Raw genomic sequence first — 6,267 nt, 5'->3', positions numbered from 1 at the left:
GAATGAACTCTGAAGAACAGCAAAGGTACTGATAACTGTATACTGGGCACACATAGCCTTACCTCCACTGATATACCATAAGCATAAACCCTTACCTAAAATTATTATTGCTGTTATCACCACTACTGCCATCAGAGGAAGGCTCCAGCAAAGGCGAGTATAGCTGGGGAACTTAATTAAGCATTAGCAAATAAAAATGTAAAACAAACTACCAGTGCTTGACTTTGGTAGAACCTGGAGAAAGCTGCTTTGCTTCAGAGGCATTAAAAGGCAGTCTTTGTACAGAGGGTAGCAACAATAAGTGTGCCTATAGGATATAGAGGGGTAAGGTCAGGTGGCCTCTTTTAAGAATCTGTCCAAAGAATTTTTTTCATCATTTCTTGTCTTAAAACTGTAAACTACAGGAAATACACAAAATACTTTGTGGTGTTGAAATACAGTAGCATTCTTCTGTCTGTATTCTTCATCTTCTTTTAACTCTTTCTGATGCACTCCAAAGCGTGGCTGTTGCAGGAGCCCTGAATGATGATGTGAACTAGATGGCACAGCTGACTAATACTTAGTGCAACTTCTGCAAGTTTCTTAAGATGTAATTTTATATATTTCTTCAAGACTACTCAATGGTATAACCATTAAAACTCACACTAGCAGAGGTAAGCCTTTATTAATATTTTCATCATATGCTGATACAGAATCTGTCACTCCACTTTTTTTTTATTCTGTGTAGGACCAAAGACAAGTTTAAACCTTAATACATTTAGTAATCTGCTTTAAAGACAGAACTGCGTTACTGTCCACTATGAATGCCCAGTTTGTACAATGGAAGTCAATTAAGAGCGCTACTAATGACTACTCATCAGTAATACTTTAAAAGTATGCATCTGAACAGCTCCTTTGCCTCTCATGAATTCAGTAGTTGTGCTGTCAAGGCATCTTTTAAATATTACAATATTCACCAGAAAACTAATTCTGTTACTGTGAAACTGACCCCTCACATTTTTTATTCAACCATTCTACTGCACAGACAACATAATTGCAAGAAAAACAGGACTGACTGCACAGGATGCATTCAGTTGCAGATTTTAAAAGTAAATTTACCCATTATTTTAGTATACCATTAGAGTGGTACTATCCTCTCTAAAATGGTAAGAGTTTTACTATTACAAAAATAATCAGGATTAGTAACATGGGGATATATTAGGGAAATATTTTACTTCCAGGTCTTAAGGATCACCATAGTCATGACTGACCATTTCAGAAACAAAAGTATTCTTTTCTCGATATAAGGGTGTGTAAGAGGCTAAAATTTTCTGTGCAATATAGTTATGACACTCATTCTTGTGATTGCCTAAAGTACGTTTTAAACATTGGTCAAAGATAATGAACAGATTTTATGAGCTATATGCAAATTGGTTTAGCCATGAACTGGATAATGAAAACAGTTTGTAAGTAGAAACATTTTGTTCCAGGTGGTGGATGGAATTAAACCCCTTATAATGGTGGAGAAAAAAAGGAGGAGAAAAAAAACACCAACCAAAAAAAGGACTCAAGCACCAAAAAAAAATAATAATTCAAAAAAGTTATTCTACCTAGCCTTGAAACATTTAATTATAATTAGGACCAACTAACACAGCGACTACAGAGAAAAGATGACAATAAAATGTGCCACTGGCCTAATGATGAAGTGTGTGAGAAAAACCATTAAACTTTATCTCAATTAGGCCCATTAATATCACACCAGTCTACTATGCCCTACAGCCTACTCGAAAAATAAAAAATTAAAAGAACCACAGGGACAGCTTCAAAGCTCTGTGATCACACAAAAATGTTAGGGAAGAAAGGAGAATGGGTAGACGAGTTTAACTATCTTTATAAGAAAATAGAGACACTGAAGGGAATTACAAGAGTAATCCTATATAGTGACTATTTCCTAATTGTATGAAATTCTAGGCCAGATGCTGGCTATCTATAAACTCATTTTTCTTTTCTTAATGGAAGGTGAAGACAGATTTTGATAGTCAGACATTTGTCCTTGAAGCAGCTGAAGTAGAAAAAACGTGTGGCAGCATTACAGCATTATTAGCCCTTTTGATGTAAATGGAAAAATATATGATATACAACCAAGTACATCAAATATGAGGCCACCAACATCCCCAGAACCTTCTCATGTTGACATATTCACAATTACCAAAGAATTTGATTCACATTGTATGATTTTTTTTAATGTTTTTATTGAAGCAACCTAATTTTCCCATCAGAAATTCCTTGAAAGATAGCAAGCTATACTTTACAATACTCCCACTCTTATGGTATAGAGTAATTTAAACACAGTCCATTACACAATTTTCCCCATCTTTTTGTAGCCCACATAAGAAAGCAAGCACAACAGACACCTAATCACAACATAAAATACTGAAAATGTCAAATAGGGTACTTCTAAAATAAAGAAAGAAATTCAGTAAAACATCCATTGTCTGGCAGGTTGGAAGTCGGTGGGATGTTTGACATAGTATGCATATACTTTACTAATATGCAAGAAAAAATTATGAACAAAGGGAATTTAATTGTTCCGTTACCACTAGAGAATTATCTGCCCAAGAATGTAAAGCATTTTGGTAGAAAAACATTTTTTAATGTTTTGTTTCTCCCATCCATTAAAAGCACTAGTCAATATGAGCTACAACAGGGGATGGTGGGGTGGTGGAACTAAGATGAGATCATTACACTCCCTTCCAAATCAATCCCCAATCCAAGCCAAAACTATGATTCTGTGTCAGATGGGCTAACTTACAGATAAGTACCCACTGACTGCAACTCGGCCTCTTCACATTTCTCCCATTACAGATAATAAACACGAACCTTCCTCTCTGCTGTCTGAAGAAAAAAACTTACCTACTTAATTTGGTCCAGCACAACAGGTAAAATCTGAGAGGTACAGAAGAAAGTTCAAAAAACCTCAACTAAGCTGAATCCCCTGAAAAAGACAAAAGAAGTATGTACACAGTGACAATCCGAAGTTCCTTTGAATCAGGAAGAGGATTCACTCTGTAGAAGAATCAAGTCCATAGGGAACAGGATTGTTATTTGAACATACAGTGTTCATATAACATAAAACAAGTCCCACTGTTATCACAGCTTTAACTACGGGTGTTCAGCTGATTCACGCCTTATAAGAAAACATTAAATAAAACAAAAGCATTTCTGGTGCTTACTTGGAAGCAACTCTTGCGAATTCTTGTAAAAAGTACATGTCAGCTGTAAATCTATTTGGAGACCTCATCCCTGTCGGTAAATTATCATGCAAGGTGCTTGTGGCAGACGGCAATCAGAAGGCCTTGTAACAAGTCAACTAACCAGTCTGTTAGCTTCTTAAATCTCCTAACAATACAGGTGGCAAAAGCTGCCCATTTCTAAAATCTGCTCTGGCAGCCTTTTCCCCTGTCAGCAAAGCTGTTTGCGAATGCTTCTCACCCGGTAATGTACTTGTGAAACAAATCTGTTGAACTGGAAAAACAGACTGGTTTATTAGTCAAGGAATGGGAGAGGTTGGAGTTCACATACAGTGAAAAAAGTTGGAACCACACATTGGGCTTAAAACGCTTATTTGCAGAAGCACGGACAGAAACAAGTTAATTTTTGGCATGCCATGCTATGAAACACAGCTGATGAACAGTGGAACTATAAAAAGTGCAGCCCTATTAACTCCCAGATCATTTTGCTATTGCAACAGTGGAGTTAAGAAATACAGAAGCAAATGAGAATGGCTAAAGTGGCATTTAGCCCACTCCCCACAAATTTCAAAGGTTGGGAGGAAATGAGGATTGATCTTCTTAATTTGATTTGCTTAATTTGCTCTAGCACAACAGGTAAAATCCCCAGGACCTGAAATTATATGTAATGATATAGTAGGATACGATGGTGCAAAAAAGGCTTCAATTAATCCCAGTTGTGTGATAAATAGAAGTAGTCACGTGGTGCTACAGAGCAAATGCCCCTTTCAAACAAAGGCAGGCACTCACTGCTTGAAAATTAGTTCCACGGTGACAGCAAATGATGACTCTGAACAGCAAATACACACTTCTGATTCCTGAAGCACAAAAGACTTAATGAGAAATGGAGCAATGTGACTATTACATACCTCGCCTCCCTGTTTCTCTACAATAGCTTGCAAAATGTCAAATATTTGTCTGGCAACTCTGCTTCCTTACTACTTACTATTTTCTGCACCAGTTCAGCAGCACTGGTGATAATAAAGAGCGTCATTTGGTAGAACTGGTAACCAAAAGGAGTGAATTTTAATGCAGAGGAAGATGTTCTGCCATCTGTGCAGGATCTACTGGCATCGTCTACAGACTACCATACTTTTTATTTCTTTCTAAAGAAAAAAAATAATTTTTCAGATGAAAGATTACGCATCTAGCTCTTAATTAATATTTTATCTTGTTTAATGTTCTTATAAATGTTCTCTTACACTAAAACACATGTAATTTACCTACATAATGCATAAACATAAATGTTTCTGTAACCACACAATCCTAGACTTTTATTAAAAATGAAAAACAATTGCACAGGGGCAAAGGGCATTTTCAGAAGTAGAACTTCTTTTACGATTCTTGTGAAAGTCTGACCAGTGGACTGTCCTGAAAGTCACTGGTATTGTCACATAACCAAATGGGGATGTGCAAACAGGCTGCAGTGCCTACGCCAGACATGGTAAGAGCAAGTTTTCAACTTGCAAACACCAACACTGCATCTGACTTTGCCCTTCTTTAAAAGGTTTGGGAGGAAGCAGTAAATGGAGATGCTGCTCTTGCAAATTCATGGCACTTTCACTTTATTATGTTACACAGAAATTTAGGAGCTGTCGTTTAGGCCCTGTTACTTGCAGACATATGCTCATATCTTTCTCCCTTTTAGCTGAGATTGGAATCTTATTTTACTCAGTTAATGCTTTCTTCAGGGCCGCATGCCTGTCTGAAAGCAAATAGGTGAATCCTTTGGAGTTATCAGAAGGCAGATAAAGGATCAAGAGAAGAGATGGCATCGACTAGCTCAGGACTAAGAAGGACAGATAGCAATTACATACTTTTTTTAAAGTCATAGTTTGTACTGTGCTAGAGAGAAGATTGTGAGTCTAGTTCTTTTGTTTTAAAATATGCAAGGAGTGGAAAGTAAACAGAGGGGGCAGGCAGACATTGATTGCCAGATAGCACTTTCCTGGATTTTGAGATTACCGGGATGTGCCTGTAGTGTCTAATGGGAGACTGCAAGCACAAAGAAGGCAGGAGAATGACAATCTACAAACAATAGGATTGAAGTGCTCTGTGCAGTTAGGACTATAAAATATTTGAATAATCCTTCCAAAGTTGTAATGCAGAAAGAAGTAATTAGATTTTGTAGAGAATCAGAGTGTCTGGAAATACTATCACTTTCAAAAATGCTATTAAACTTAATGAACACACAGGTTTCTAGGGGAGGGGGTAGAGGGTTATGTATTTCTTTTTAATTATCTCAAAATACTATTTTCCTATTAAAAAAGACGTAGAATGCTGATGTTATTTTGTTGTTGACTGCAAGTATAAGGCTCGCTTTCTACACTCACTGCTGAAATCAGTCATTTACACTAGACAAATGCTTGCAGGCCCTGCTGTGCCAGACAACATCCACTGAGAAACAGTCCCTGTTCCAAGGAGAACGGATCATAAGTCGGAGAGAGAAAGCTCAATAGGTCAGTTACAAGCGAGGAACAGAAACAGAGACTTAATCTTACCTGACTTCTTAGGGTACAGCTCAATGAAACAACATAAGAATCAGAACAGGTTGCACTGGAATGAAAATTTTTGGCCATTATTAACAAAACTTCAGCTCTTCCTTTATGAGCCGATTCATTTCATTTTTGCGGAAAAACTGACACGGAAAAAATACCCGCTATGTTGCTCCTGAATCAGTTTTGTGAAGGGTTTGACAAACACCAGTCAGTGCAAGGGTGAGACAGAAATTCACAGCCAGAAGCACACACAGACGAAGAGCGACAGAGGGGAAAGGCAGATAGGGACAGTTATAACTGTGACTTTTCATGGTGGGAATTGTCAGACCAACTGAAATATATAACTTCAACCCCAGTGAAGAGTACATTTCACCACATGCAGGATCAAGAATTAGGAGTTGTTCAGGTAGTCCTGAGCCGTATCCCTTCCCCCCAGATCTCTTTTTAGTAAGTCCAAAGACAGCTTATAGATATCAGTTTGTCATCACCGTGTTCCTCCT

Source organism: Falco naumanni, chromosome 14 (genome assembly GCF_017639655.2).
Source record: "Falco naumanni isolate bFalNau1 chromosome 14, bFalNau1.pat, whole genome shotgun sequence".
Classification (NCBI taxonomy): Eukaryota; Metazoa; Chordata; class Aves; order Falconiformes; family Falconidae; genus Falco; species Falco naumanni.
The sequence above is the reverse complement of the archived record's forward strand: the minus strand, read 5'-3'. Positions refer to the sequence as shown.